Raw genomic sequence first — 15176 nt, 5'->3', positions numbered from 1 at the left:
CAAAAATCTTAAAATCCAATCCAAAACACACCCGTAGAGGGGACTCTGATGAGCAGACCAGACCAAGTTTGGGGCATGTAGGGCCTTTCTAGGCAGAGTTATGGGCCAGACAAAAAGGGAAGACAAATATGGTCAAAAATCTTAAAATCCAATCCAAAACACACCCGTAGAGGGGACTCTGATGAGCAGACCAGACCAAGTTTGGGGCATGTAGGGCCTTTCTAGGCAGAGTTATGGGCCGGACAAAAAGGGAAGTCAAATATGGTCAAAAATCTTAAAATCCAATCCAAAACACGCCCCTAGAGGGGACTCTGATGAGCAGACCAGACCAAGTTTGGGGCATGTAGGGCCTTTCTAGGCAGAGTTATGGGCCAGACAAAAAGGGAAGACAAATATGGTCCAAATTCTTAAAATTCAATCCAAAACATGCCCGTAGAGGGGACTCTGATGAGCAGACCAGACCAAGTTTGGGGCATGTAGGGCCTTTCTATGCAGAGTTATGGGCCGGACAAAAAAGGAAGACAAATATAGTCATAAAAAAAAAAAAATCCAATCCAAAACACGCCCGTAGAGGGGACTCTGATGAGCAGACCAGACCAAGTTTGGGGCATGTAGGGCCTTTCTAGGCAGAGTTATGGGCCGGACAAAAAGGGAAGACAAATATGGTCAAAAATCTTAAAATCCAATCCAAAACACGCCCCTAGAGGGGACTCTGATGAGCAGACCAGACCAAGTTTGGGGCATGTAGGGCCTTTCTAGGCAGAGTTATGGGCCGGACAAAAAGGGAAGACAAATATGGTCAAAAATCTTAAAATCCAAAAACACACCCGTAGAGGGGACTCTGATGAGCAGACCAGACCAAGTTTGGGGCATGTAGGGCCTTTCTAGGCAGAGTTATGGGCCAGACAAAAAGGGAAGACAAATATGGTCAAAAATCTTAAAATCCAATCCAAAACACACCCGTAGAGGGGACTCTGATGAGCAGACCAGACCAAGTTTGGGGCATGTAGGGCCTTTCTAGGCAGAGTTATGGGCCGGACAAAAAGGGAAGTCAAATATGGTCAAAAATCTTAAAATCCAATCCAAAACACGCCCCTAGAGGGGACTCTGATGAGCAGACCAGACCAAGTTTGGGGCATGTAGGGCCTTTCTAGGCAGAGTTATGGGCCAGACAAAAAGGGAAGACAAATATGGTCAAAATTCTTAAAATTCAATCCAAAACATGCCCGTAGAGGGGACTCTGATGAGCAGACCAGACCAAGTTTGGGGCATGTAGGGCCTTTCTAGGCAGAGTTATGGGCCGGACAAAAAGGGAAGACAAATATGGTCAAAAATCTTAAAATCCAATCCAAAACACACCCGTAGAGGGGACTCTGATGAGCAGACCAGACCAAGTTTGGGGCATGTAGGGCCTTTCTAGGCAGAGTTATGGGCCAGACAAAAAGGGAAGACAAATATGGTCAAAAATCTTAAAATCCAATCCAAAACACACCCGTAGAGGGGACTCTGATGAGCAGACCAGACCAAGTTTGGGGCATGTAGGGCCTTTCTAGGCAGAGTTATGGGCCGGACAAAAAGGGAAGACAAATGTAGTCATGTAAAAAAAAAAATCCAATCCAAAACACACCCGTAGAGGGGACTCTGATGAGCAGACCAGACCAAGTTTGGGGCATGTAGGGCCTTTCTAGGCAGAGTTATGGGCCAGACAAAAAGGGAAGACAAATATAGTCATTTAAAAAAAAAATCCAATCCAAAACACGCCCGTAGAGGGGACTCTGATGAGCAGACCAGACCAAGTTTGGGGCATGTAGGGCCTTTCTAGGCAGAGTTATGGGCCAGACAAAAAGGGAAGACAATTATAGTCATTTAAAAAAAAAAATCCAATCCAAAACACGCCCGTAGAGGGGACTCTGATGAGCAGACCAGACCAAGTTTGGAGCATGTAGGGCCTTTCTAGCCAGAGTTATGGGCCGGACAAAAAGGGAAGACAAATATGGTCAATTAAAAAAAAAAATCCAATCCAAAACATGCCCGTAGAGGGGACTCTGATGAGCAGACCAGACCAAGTTTGGGGCATTTAGGTCCTTTCTAGGCAGAGTTATGGGCCGGACAAAAAGGGAAGACAAATATGGTCAAAAATCTTAAAATCCAATCCAAAACACGCCCCTAGAGGGGACTCTGATGAGCAGACCAGACCAAGTTTGGGGCATGTAGGGCCTTTCTAGGCAGAGTTATGGGCCGGACAAAAAGGGAAGACAAATATAGTCATAAAAAAAAAAAAATCCAATCCAAAACACGCCCGTAGAGGGGACTCTGATGAGCAGACCAGACCAAGTTTGGGGCATGTAGGGCCTTTCTAGGCAGAGTTATGGGCCGGACAAAAAGGGAAGTCAAAAATCTTAAAATCCAATCCAAAACACGCCCCTAGAGGGGACTCTGATGAGCAGACCAGACCAAGTTTGGGGCATGTAGGGCCTTTCTAGGCAGAGTTATGGGCCAGACAAAAAGGGAAGACAAATATGGTCCAAATTCTTAAAATTCAATCCAAAACATACCCGTAGAGGGGACTCTGATGAGCAGACCAGACCAAGTTTGGGGCATGTAGGGCCTTTCTATGCAGAGTTATGGGCCGGACAAAAAGGGAAGACAAATATAGTCATTTCAAAAAAAAAATCCAATCCAAAACACGCCCGTAGAGGGGACTCTGATGAGCAGACCAGACCAAGTTTGGGGCATGTAGGGCCTTTCTAGGCAGAGTTATGGGCCGGACAAAAAGGGAAGACAAATATGGTCAAAAATCTTAAAATCCAATCCAAAACACGCCCCTAGAGGGGACTCTGATGAGCAGACCAGACCAAGTTTGGGGCATGTAGGGCCTTTCTAGGCAGAGTTATGGGCCGGACAAAAAGGGAAGACAAATATGGTCAAAAATCTTAAAATCCAATCCAAAACACGCCCCTAGAGGGGACTCTGATGAGCAGACCAGACCAAGTTTGGGGCATGTAGGGCCTTTCTAGGCAGAGTTATGGGCCGGACAAAAAGGGAAGACAAATATGGTCAAAAATCTTAAAATCCAATCCAAAACACACCCGTAGAGTGGCCTCTGATGAGCAGACCAGACCAAGTTTGGGGCATGTAGGGCCTTTCTAGGCAGAGTTATGGGCCGGACAAAAAGGGAAGACAAATGTAGTCATGTAAAAAAAAAAATCCAATCCAAAACACACCCGTAGAGGGGACTCTGATGAGCAGACCAGACCAAGTTTGGGGCATGTAGGGCCTTTCTAGGCAGAGTTATGGGCCAGACAAAAAGGGAAGACAAATATAGTAATTTAAAAAAAAAATCCAATCCAAAACACGCCCGTAGAGGGGACTCTGATGAGCAGACCAGACCAAGTTTGGGGCATGTAGGGCCTTTCTAGGCAGAGTTATGGGCCAGACAAAAAGGGAAGACAAATATAGTCATTTAAAAAAAAAAATCCAATCCAAAACACGCCCGTAGAGGGGACTCTGATGAGCAGACCAGACCAAGTTTGGAGCATGTAGGGCCTTTCTAGCCAGAGTTATAGGCCGGACAAAAAGGGAAGACAAATATGGTCAATTAAAAAAAAAAATCCAATCCAAAACATGCCCGTAGAGGGGACTCTGATGAGCAGACCAGACCAAGTTTGGGGCATTTAGGGCCTTTCTAGGCAGAGTTATGTGCCGGACAAAAAGGGAAGACAAATATGGTCAATTAAAAAAAAAATCCAATCCAAAACATGCCCGTAGAGGGGACTCTGATGAGCAGACCAGACCAAGTTTGGGGCATGTAGGGCCTTTCTAGGCAGAGTTATGGGCCGGACAAAAAGGGAAGACAAATATAGTCATTTAAAAAAAAAAATCCAATCCAAAACACGCCCGTAGAGGGGACCCTGATGAGCAGATCAGACCAAGTTTGGGGCATGTAGAGCCTTTCTAGGCAGAGTTATGGGCCGGACAAAAAGGGAAGTCAAATATGGTCAATTTTTTTTTAAATACAATCCAAAACACGCCCGTAGAGGGGACTCTGATGAGCAGACCAGACTACGTTTGGGGCATGTAGGGCCTTTCTAGGCAGAGTTATGGGCCAGACAAAAAGGGAAGACAAATATGGTCAAAAATCTTAAAATCCAATCCAAAACATACCTGTAGAGGGAACTCTGATGAGCAGACCAGACCAAGTTTGGGGCATGTAGGGCCTTTATAGGCAGAGTTATGGGCCAGACAAAAAGGGAAGACAAATATGGTCAAAAATCTTAAAATCCAATCCAAAACATACCTGTAAAGGGGACTCTGATGAGCAGACCAGACCAAGTTTGGGGCATGTAGGGCCTTTCTAGGCAGAGTTATGGGCCAGACAAAAAGGGAAGACAAATATGGTCAAAAATCTTAAAATCCAATCCAAAACATGCCCGTAGAGGGGACTCTGATGAGCAGACCAGACCAAGTTTGGGGCATGTAGGGCCTTTCTAGGCAGAGTTATGGGCCGGACAAAAAGGGAAGACAAATATAGTAATTTAAAAAAAAAAATCCAATCCAAAACACGCCCGTAGAGGGGACTCTGATGAGCAGACCAGACCAAGTTTGGGGCATGTAGGGCCTTTCTAGGCAGAGTTATGTGCCAGACAAAAAGGGAAGACAAATATGGTCAAAAATCTTAAAATCCAATCCAAAACATGCCCGTAGAGGGATCTCTGATGAGCAGACCAGACCAAGTTTGGGGCATGTAGGGCCTTTCTAGGCAGAGTTATGGGCCGGACAAAAAGGGAAGACAAATATGGTCAAAAATCTTAAAATCCAATCCAAAACATGCCCGTAGAGGGGACTCTGATGAGCAGACCAGACCAAGTTTGGGGCATGTAGGGCCTTTCTAGGCAGAGTTATGGGCCAGACAAAAAGGGAAGACAAATATGGTCAAAAATCTTAAAATCCAATCCAAAACACGCCCGTAGAGGGGACTCTGATGAGCAGACCAGACCAAGTTTGGGGCATGTAGGGCCTTTCTAGGCAGAGTTATTTGCCAGACAAAAAGGGAAGTCAAATATGGTCAATTTTTTTTTAAATCCAATCCAAAACACGCCCGTAGAGGGGACTCTGATGAGCAGACCAGACCAAGTTTGGGGCATGTAGGGCCTTTCTAGGCAGAGTTATGGGCCGGACAAAAAGGGAAGACAAATATAGTCATTTAAAAAAAAAAATCCAATCCAAAACACGCCCGTAGAGGGGACCCTGATGAGCAGATCAGACCAAGTTTGGGGCATGTAGGGCCTTTCTAGGCAGAGTTATGGGCCGGACAAAAAGGGAAGTCAAATATGGTCAATTTTTTTTTAAATACAATCCAAAACACGCCCGTAGAGGGGACTCTGATGAGCAGACCAGACCACGTTTGGGGCATGTAGGGCCTTTCTAGGCAGAGTTATGGGCCGGACAAAAAGGGAAGACAAATATGGTCAAAAATCTTAAAATCCAATCCAAAACATGCCCGTAGAGGGGACTCTGATGAGCAGACCAGACCAAGTTTGGGGCATGTAGGGCCTTTCTAGGCAGAGTTATGGGCCAGACAAAAAGGGAAGACAAATATGGTCAGAAATCTTAAAATCCAATCCAAAACACGCCCGTAGAGGGGACTCTGATGAGCAGACCAGACCAAGTTTGGGGCATGTAGGGCCTTTCTAGGCAGAGTTATGTGCCAGACAAAAAGGGAAGACAAATATGGTCAAAAATCTTAAAATCCAATCCAAAACATGCCCGTAGAGGGGACTCTGATGAGCAGACCAGACCAAGTTTGGGGCATGTAGGGCCTTTCTAGGCAGAGTTATGGGCCGGACAAAAAGGGAAGACAAATATAGTCATTAAAAAAAAAAAATCCAATCCAAAACACGCCCGTAGAGGGGACCCTAATGAGCAGACCAGACCAAGTTTGGGGCATGTAGGGCCTTTCTAGGCAGAGTTATGGGCCGGACAAAAAGGGAAGACAAATATAGTAATTTAAAAAAAAAAATCCAATCCAAAACACGCCCGTAGAGGGGACTCTGATGAGCAGACCAGACCAAGTTTGGGGCATGTAGGGCCTTTCTAGGCAGAGTTATGTGCCAGACAAAAAGGGAAGACAAATATGGTCAAAAATCTTAAAATCCAATCCAAAACATGCCCGTAGAGGGGACTCTGATGAGCAGACCAGACCAAGTTTGGGGCATGTAGGGCCTTTCTAGGCAGAGTTATGGGCCGGACAAAAAGGGAAGACAAATATAGTAATTTAAAAAAAAAAATCCAATCCAAAACACGCCCGTAGAGGGGACTCTGATGAGCAGACCAGACCAAGTTTGGGGCATGTAGGGCCTTTCTAGGCAGAGTTATGTGCCAGACAAAAAGGGAAGACAAATATGGTCAAAAATCTTAAAATCCAATCCAAAACATGCCCGTAGAGGGATCTCTGATGAGCAGACCAGACCAAGTTTGGGGCATGTAGGGCCTTTCTAGGCAGAGTTATGGGCCGGACAAAAAGGGAAGACAAATATGGTCAAAAATCTTAAAATCCAATCCAAAACATGCCCGTAGAGGGGACTCTGATGAGCAGACCAGACCAAGTTTGGGGCATGTAGGGCCTTTCTAGGCAGAGTTATGGGCCAGACAAAAAGGGAAGACAAATATGGTCAAAAATCTTAAAATCCAATCCAAAACACGCCCGTAGAGGGGACTCTGATGAGCAGACCAGACCAAGTTTGGGGCATGTAGGGCCTTTCTAGGCAGAGTTTTTTGCCAGACAAAAAGGGAAGTCAAATATGGTCAATTTTTTTTTAAATCCAATCCAAAACACGCCCGTAGAGGGGACTCTGATGAGCAGACCAGACCAAGTTTGGGGCATGTAGGGCCTTTCTAGGCAGAGTTATGGGCCGGACAAAAAGGGAAGACAAATATAGTCATTTAAAAAAAAAAATCCAATCCAAAACACGCCCGTAGAGGGGACCCTGATGAGCAGATCAGACCAAGTTTGGGGCATGTAGGGCCTTTCTAGGCAGAGTTATGGGCCGGACAAAAAGGGAAGTCAAATATGGTCAATTTTTTTTTAAATACAATCCAAAACACGCCCGTAGAGGGGACTCTGATGAGCAGACCAGACCACGTTTGGGGCATGTAGGGCCTTTCTAGGCAGAGTTATGGGCCGGACAAAAAGGGAAGACAAATATGGTCAAAAATCTTAAAATCCAATCCAAAACATGCCCGTAGAGGGGACTCTGATGAGCAGACCAGACCAAGTTTGGGGCATGTAGGGCCTTTCTAGGCAGAGTTATGGGCCAGACAAAAAGGGAAGACAAATATGGTCAGAAATCTTAAAATCCAATCCAAAACACGCCCGTAGAGGGGACTCTGATGAGCAGACCAGACCAAGTTTGGGGCATGTAGGGCCTTTCTAGGCAGAGTTATGTGCCAGACAAAAAGGGAAGACAAATATGGTCAAAAATCTTAAAATCCAATCCAAAACATGCCCGTAGAGGGGACTCTGATGAGCAGACCAGACCAAGTTTGGGGCATGTAGGGCCTTTCTAGGCAGAGTTATGGGCCGGACAAAAAGGGAAGACAAATATAGTCATTAAAAAAAAAAAATCCAATCCAAAACACGCCCGTAGAGGGGACCCTAATGAGCAGACCAGACCAAGTTTGGGGCATGTAGGGCCTTTCTAGGCAGAGTTATGGGCCGGACAAAAAGGGAAGACAAATATAGTCATTTAAAAAAAAAATTCCAATCCAAAACACGCCCGTAGAGGGGACCCTGATGAGCAGATCAGACCAAGTTTGGGGCATGTAGGGCCTTTCTAGGCAGAGTTATGGGCCGGACAAAAAGGGAAGTCAAATATGGTCAATTTTTTTTTAAATACAATCCAAAACACGCCCGTAGAGGGGACTCTGATGAGCAGACCAGACCACGTTTGGGGCATGTAGGGCCTTTCTAGGCAGAGTTATGGGCCGGACAATAAGGGAAGACAAATATGGTCAAAAATCTTAAAATCCAATCCAAAACATACCTGTAGAGGGAACTCTGATGAGCAGACCAGACCAAGTTTGGGGCATGTAGGGCCTTTCTAGGCAGAGTTATGGGCCAGACAAAAAGGGAAGACAAATATGGTCAAAAATCTTAAAATCCAATCCAAAACATACCTGTAAAGGGGACTCTGATGAGCAGACCAGACCAAGTTTGGGGCATGTAGGGCCTTTCTAGGCAGAGTTATGGGCCAGACAAAAAGGGAAGACAAATATGGTCAAAAATCTTAAAATACAATCCAAAACACGCCCGTAGAGGGGACTCTGATGAGCAGACCAGACCAAGTTTGGGGCATGTAGGGCCTTTCTAGGCAGAGTTATGGGCCAGACAAAAAGGGAAGATAAATATGGTCAAAAATCTTAAAATACAATCCAAAACATGCCCGTAGAGGGGACTCTGATGAGCAGACCAGACCAAGTTTGGGGCATGTAGGGCCTTTCTAGGCAGAGTTATGGGCCAGACAAAAAGGGAAGACAAATATGGTCAAAAATCTTAAAATCCAATCCAAAACACGCCCGTAGAGGGGACCCTGATGAGCAGACCAGACCAAGTTTGGGGCATGTAGGGCCTTTCTAGGCAGAGTTATGGGCCGGACAATAAGGGAAGACAAATATGGTCAAAAATCTTAAAATCCAATCCAAAACATGCCCGTAGAGGGGACTCTGATGAGCAGACCAGACCAAGTTTGGGGCATGTAGGGCCTTTCTAGGCAGAGTTATGGGCCGGACAAAAAGGGAAGACAAATATGGTCAAAAATCTTAAAATCCAATCCAAAACATGCCCGTAGAGGGGACTCTGATGAGCAGACCAGACCAAGTTTGGGGCATGTAGGGCCTTTCTAGGCAGAGTTATGGGCCAGACAAAAAGGGAAGACAAATATGGTCAAAAATCTTAAAATCCAATCCAAAACATACCTGTAGAGGGGACTCTGAAGAGCAGACCAGACCAAGTTTGGGGCATGTAGGGCCTTTCTAGGCAGAGTTATGGGCCAGACAAAAAGGGAAGACAAATATGGTCAAAAATCTTAAAATCCAATCCAAAACATACCTGTAAAGGGGACACTGATGAGCAGACCAGACCAAGTTTGGGGCATGTAGGGCCTTTCTAGGCAGAGTTATGGGCCGGACAAAAAGGGAAGACAAATATAGTCATTTAAAAAAAAAAATCCAATCCAAAACACGCCCGTAGAGGGGACCCTGATGAGCAGATCAGACCAAGTTTGGGGCATGTAGGGCCTTTCTAGGCAGAGTTATGGGCCGGACAAAAAGGGAAGTCAAATATGGTCAATTTTTTTTTAAATACAATCCAAAACACGCCCGTAGAGGGGACTCTGATGAGCAGACCAGACCACGTTTGGGGCATGTAGGGCCTTTCTAGGCAGAGTTATGGGCCGGACAATAAGGGAAGACAAATATGGTCAAAAATCTTAAAATCCAATCCAAAACATACCTGTAGAGGGAACTCTGATGAGCAGACCAGACCAAGTTTGGGGCATGTAGGGCCTTTCTAGGCAGAGTTATGGGCCGGACAATAAGGGAAGACAAATATGGTCAAAAATCTTAAAATCCAATCCAAAACATACCTGTAGAGGGGACTCTGATGAGCAGACCAGACCAAGTTTGGGTTATGTAGGGCCTTTCTAGGCAGAGTTATGGGCCGGACAAAAAGGGAAGACAAATATGGTCAAAAATCTTAAAATCCAATCCAAAACACGCCCGTAGAGGGGACTCTGATGAGCAGACCAGACCAAGTTTGGGGCATGTAGGGCCTTTCTAGGCAGAGTTATGGGCCAGACAAAAAGGGAAGACAAATATGGTCAAAAATCTTAAAATCCAATCCAAAACACGCCCCTAGAGGGGACTCTGATGAGCAGACCAGACCAAGTTTGGGGCATGTAGGGCCTTTCTAGGCAGAGTTATGGGCCGGACAAAAAGGGAAGACAAATATGGTCAAAAATCTTAAAATCCAATCCAAAACACACCCGTAGAGTGGCCTCTGATGAGCAGACCAGACCAAGTTTGGGGCATGTAGGGCCTTTCTAGGCAGAGTTATGGGCCGGACAAAAAGGGAAGACAAATGTAGTCATGTAAAAAAAAAAATCCAATCCAAAACACACCCGTAGAGGGGACTCTGATGAGCAGACCAGACCAAGTTTGGGGCATGTAGGGCCTTTCTAGGCAGAGTTATGGGCCAGACAAAAAGGGAAGACAAATATAGTAATTTAAAAAAAAAATCCAATCCAAAACACGCCCGTAGAGGGGACTCTGATGAGCAGACCAGACCAAGTTTGGGGCATGTAGGGCCTTTCTAGGCAGAGTTATGGGCCAGACAAAAAGGGAAGACAAATATAGTCATTTAAAAAAAAAAATCCAATCCAAAACACGCCCGTAGAGGGGACTCTGATGAGCAGACCAGACCAAGTTTGGAGCATGTAGGGCCTTTCTAGCCAGAGTTATAGGCCGGACAAAAAGGGAAGACAAATATGGTCAATTAAAAAAAAAAATCCAATCCAAAACATGCCCGTAGAGGGGACTCTGATGAGCAGACCAGACCAAGTTTGGGGCATTTAGGGCCTTTCTAGGCAGAGTTATGTGCCGGACAAAAAGGGAAGACAAATATGGTCAATTAAAAAAAAAATCCAATCCAAAACATGCCCGTAGAGGGGACTCTGATGAGCAGACCAGACCAAGTTTGGGGCATGTAGGGCCTTTCTAGGCAGAGTTATGGGCCGGACAAAAAGGGAAGACAAATATAGTCATTTAAAAAAAAAAATCCAATCCAAAACACGCCCGTAGAGGGGACCCTGATGAGCAGATCAGACCAAGTTTGGGGCATGTAGAGCCTTTCTAGGCAGAGTTATGGGCCGGACAAAAAGGGAAGTCAAATATGGTCAATTTTTTTTTAAATACAATCCAAAACACGCCCGTAGAGGGGACTCTGATGAGCAGACCAGACTACGTTTGGGGCATGTAGGGCCTTTCTAGGCAGAGTTATGGGCCAGACAAAAAGGGAAGACAAATATGGTCAAAAATCTTAAAATCCAATCCAAAACATACCTGTAGAGGGAACTCTGATGAGCAGACCAGACCAAGTTTGGGGCATGTAGGGCCTTTATAGGCAGAGTTATGGGCCAGACAAAAAGGGAAGACAAATATGGTCAAAAATCTTAAAATCCAATCCAAAACATACCTGTAAAGGGGACTCTGATGAGCAGACCAGACCAAGTTTGGGGCATGTAGGGCCTTTCTAGGCAGAGTTATGGGCCGGACAATAAGGGAAGACAAATATGGTCAAAAATCTTAAAATCCAATCCAAAACATACCTGTAGAGGGGACTCTGATGAGCAGACCAGACCAAGTTTGGGGCATGTAGGGCCTTTCTAGGCAGAGTTATGTGCCAGACAAAAAGGGAAGACAAATATGGTCAAAAATCTTAAAATCCAATCCAAAACATGCCCGTAGAGGGGACTCTGATGAGCAGACCAGACCAAGTTTGGGGCATGTAGGGCCTTTCTAGGCAGAGTTATGGGCCGGACAAAAAGGGAAGACAAATATAGTAATTTAAAAAAAAAAATCCAATCCAAAACACGCCCGTAGAGGGGACTCTGATGAGCAGACCAGACCAAGTTTGGGGCATGTAGGGCCTTTCTAGGCAGAGTTATGTGCTAGACAAAAAGGGAAGACAAATATGGTCAAAAATCTTAAAATCCAATCCAAAACATGCCCGTAGAGGGATCTCTGATGAGCAGACCAGACCAAGTTTGGGGCATGTAGGGCCTTTCTAGGCAGAGTTATGGGCCGGACAAAAAGGGAAGACAAATATGGTCAAAAATCTTAAAATCCAATCCAAAACATGCCCGTAGAGGGGACTCTGATGAGCAGACCAGACCAAGTTTGGGGCATGTAGGGCCTTTCTAGGCAGAGTTATGGGCCAGACAAAAAGGGAAGACAAATATGGTCAAAAATCTTAAAATCCAATCCAAAACAAGCCGGTAGAGGGGACTCTGATGAGCAGACCAGACCAAGTTTGGGGCATGTAGGGCCTTTCTAGGCAGAGTTATTTGCCAGACAAAAAGGGAAGTCAAATATGGTCAATTTTTTTTTAAATCCAATCCAAAACACGCCCGTAGAGGGGACTCTGATGAGCAGACCAGACCAAGTTTGGGGCATGTAGGGCCTTTCTAGGCAGAGTTATGGGCCGGACAAAAAGGGAAGACAAATATAGTCATTTAAAAAAAAAAATCCAATCCAAAACACGCCCGTAGAGGGGACCCTGATGAGCAGATCAGACCAAGTTTGGGGCATGTAGGGCCTTTCTAGGCAGAGTTATGGGCCGGACAAAAAGGGAAGTCAAATATGGTCAATTTTTTTTTAAATACAATCCAAAACACGCCCGTAGAGGGGACTCTGATGAGCAGACCAGACCACGTTTGGGGCATGTAGGGCCTTTCTAGGCAGAGTTATGGGCCGGACAAAAAGGGAAGACAAATATGGTCAAAAATCTTAAAATCCAATCCAAAACATGCCCGTAGAGGGGACTCTGATGAGCAGACCAGACCAAGTTTGGGGCATGTAGGGCCTTTCTAGGCAGAGTTATGGGCCAGACAAAAAGGGAAGACAAATATGGTCAGAAATCTTAAAATCCAATCCAAAACACGCCCGTAGAGGGGACTCTGATGAGCAGACCAGACCAAGTTTGGGGCATGTAGGGCCTTTCTAGGCAGAGTTATGTGCCAGACAAAAAGGGAAGACAAATATGGTCAAAAATCTTAAAATCCAATCCAAAACATGCCCGTAGAGGGGACTCTGATGAGCAGACCAGACCAAGTTTGGGGCATGTAGGGCCTTTCTAGGCAGAGTTATGGGCCGGACAAAAAGGGAAGACAAATATAGTCATTAAAAAAAAAAAATCCAATCCAAAACACGCCCGTAGAGGGGACCCTAATGAGCAGACCAGACCAAGTTTGGGGCATGTAGGGCCTTTCTAGGCAGAGTTATGGGCCGGACAAAAAGGGAAGTCAAATATGGTCAATTTTTTTTTAAATACAATCCAAAACACGCCCGTAGAGGGGACTCTGATGAGCAGACCAGACCACGTTTGGGGCATGTAGGGCCTTTCTAGGCAGAGTTATGGGCCGGACAATAAGGGAAGACAAATATGGTCAAAAATCTTAAAATCCAATCCAAAACATACCTGTAGAGGGAACTCTGATGAGCAGACCAGACCAAGTTTGGGGCATGTAGGGCCTTTCTAGGCAGAGTTATGGGCCAGACAAAAAGGGAAGACAAATATGGTCAAAAATCTTAAAATCCAATCCAAAACATACCTGTAAAGGGGACTCTGATGAGCAGACCAGACCAAGTTTGGGGCATGTAGGGCCTTTCTAGGCAGAGTTATGGGCCAGACAAAAAGGGAAGACAAATATGGTCAAAAATCTTAAAATACAATCCAAAACACGCCCGTAGAGGGGACTCTGATGAGCAGACCAGACCAAGTTTGGGGCATGTAGGGCCTTTCTAGGCAGAGTTATGGGCCAGACAAAAAGGGAAGATAAATATGGTCAAAAATCTTAAAATACAATCCAAAACATGCCCGTAGAGGGGACTCTGATGAGCAGACCAGACCAAGTTTGGGGCATGTAGGGCCTTTCTAGGCAGAGTTATGGGCCAGACAAAAAGGGAAGACAAATATGGTCAAAAATCTTAAAATCCAATCCAAAACACGCCCGTAGAGGGGACCCTGATGAGCAGACCAGACCAAGTTTGGGGCATGTAGGGCCTTTCTAGGCAGAGTTATGGGCCGGACAATAAGGGAAGACAAATATGGTCAAAAATCTTAAAATCCAATCCAAAACATGCCCGTAGAGGGGACTCTGATGAGCAGACCAGACCAAGTTTGGGGCATGTAGGGCCTTTCTAGGCAGAGTTATGGGCCGGACAAAAAGGGAAGACAAATATGGTCAAAAATCTTAAAATCCAATCCAAAACATGCCCGTAGAGGGGACTCTGATGAGCAGACCAGACCAAGTTTGGGGCATGTAGGGCCTTTCTAGGCAGAGTTATGGGCCAGACAAAAAGGGAAGACAAATATGGTCAAAAATCTTAAAATCCAATCCAAAACATACCTGTAGAGGGGACTCTGAAGAGCAGACCAGACCAAGTTTGGGGCATGTAGGGCCTTTCTAGGCAGAGTTATGGGCCAGACAAAAAGGGAAGACAAATATGGTCAAAAATCTTAAAATCCAATCCAAAACATACCTGTAAAGGGGACACTGATGAGCAGACCAGACCAAGTTTGGGGCATGTAGGGCCTTTCTAGGCAGAGTTATGGGCCGGACAAAAAGGGAAGACAAATATAGTCATTTAAAAAAAAAAATCCAATCCAAAACACGCCCGTAGAGGGGACCCTGATGAGCAGATCAGACCAAGTTTGGGGCATGTAGGGCCTTTCTAGGCAGAGTTATGGGCCGGACAAAAAGGGAAGTCAAATATGGTCAATTTTTTTTTAAATACAATCCAAAACACGCCCGTAGAGGGGACTCTGATGAGCAGACCAGACCACGTTTGGGGCATGTAGGGCCTTTCTAGGCAGAGTTATGGGCCGGACAATAAGGGAAGACAAATATGGTCAAAAATCTTAAAATCCAATCCAAAACATACCTGTAGAGGGAACTCTGATGAGCAGACCAGACCAAGTTTGGGGCATGTAGGGCCTTTCTAGGCAGAGTTATGGGCCGGACAATAAGGGAAGACAAATATGGTCAAAAATCTTAAAATCCAATCCAAAACATACCTGTAGAGGGGACTCTGATGAGCAGACCAGACCAAGTTTGGGTTATGTAGGGCCTTTCTAGGCAGAGTTATGGGCCGGACAAAAAGGGAAGACAAATATGGTCAAAAATCTTAAAATCCAATCCAAAACACGCCCGTAGAGGGGACTCTGATGAGCAGACCAGACCAAGTTTGGGGCATGTAGGGCCTTTCTAGGCAGAGTTATGGGCCAGACAAAAAGGGAAGACAAATATGGTCAAAAATCTTAAAATCCAATCCAAAACACGCCCCTAGAGGGGACTCTGATGAGCAGACCAGACCAAGTTTGGGGCATGTAGGGCCTTTCT

This window comes from Osmerus eperlanus, chromosome 6 (assembly GCF_963692335.1).
Source record: "Osmerus eperlanus chromosome 6, fOsmEpe2.1, whole genome shotgun sequence".
In the NCBI taxonomy this organism is placed as follows: Eukaryota; Metazoa; Chordata; class Actinopteri; order Osmeriformes; family Osmeridae; genus Osmerus; species Osmerus eperlanus.
Note: the sequence above shows the minus strand (reverse complement) of the source record.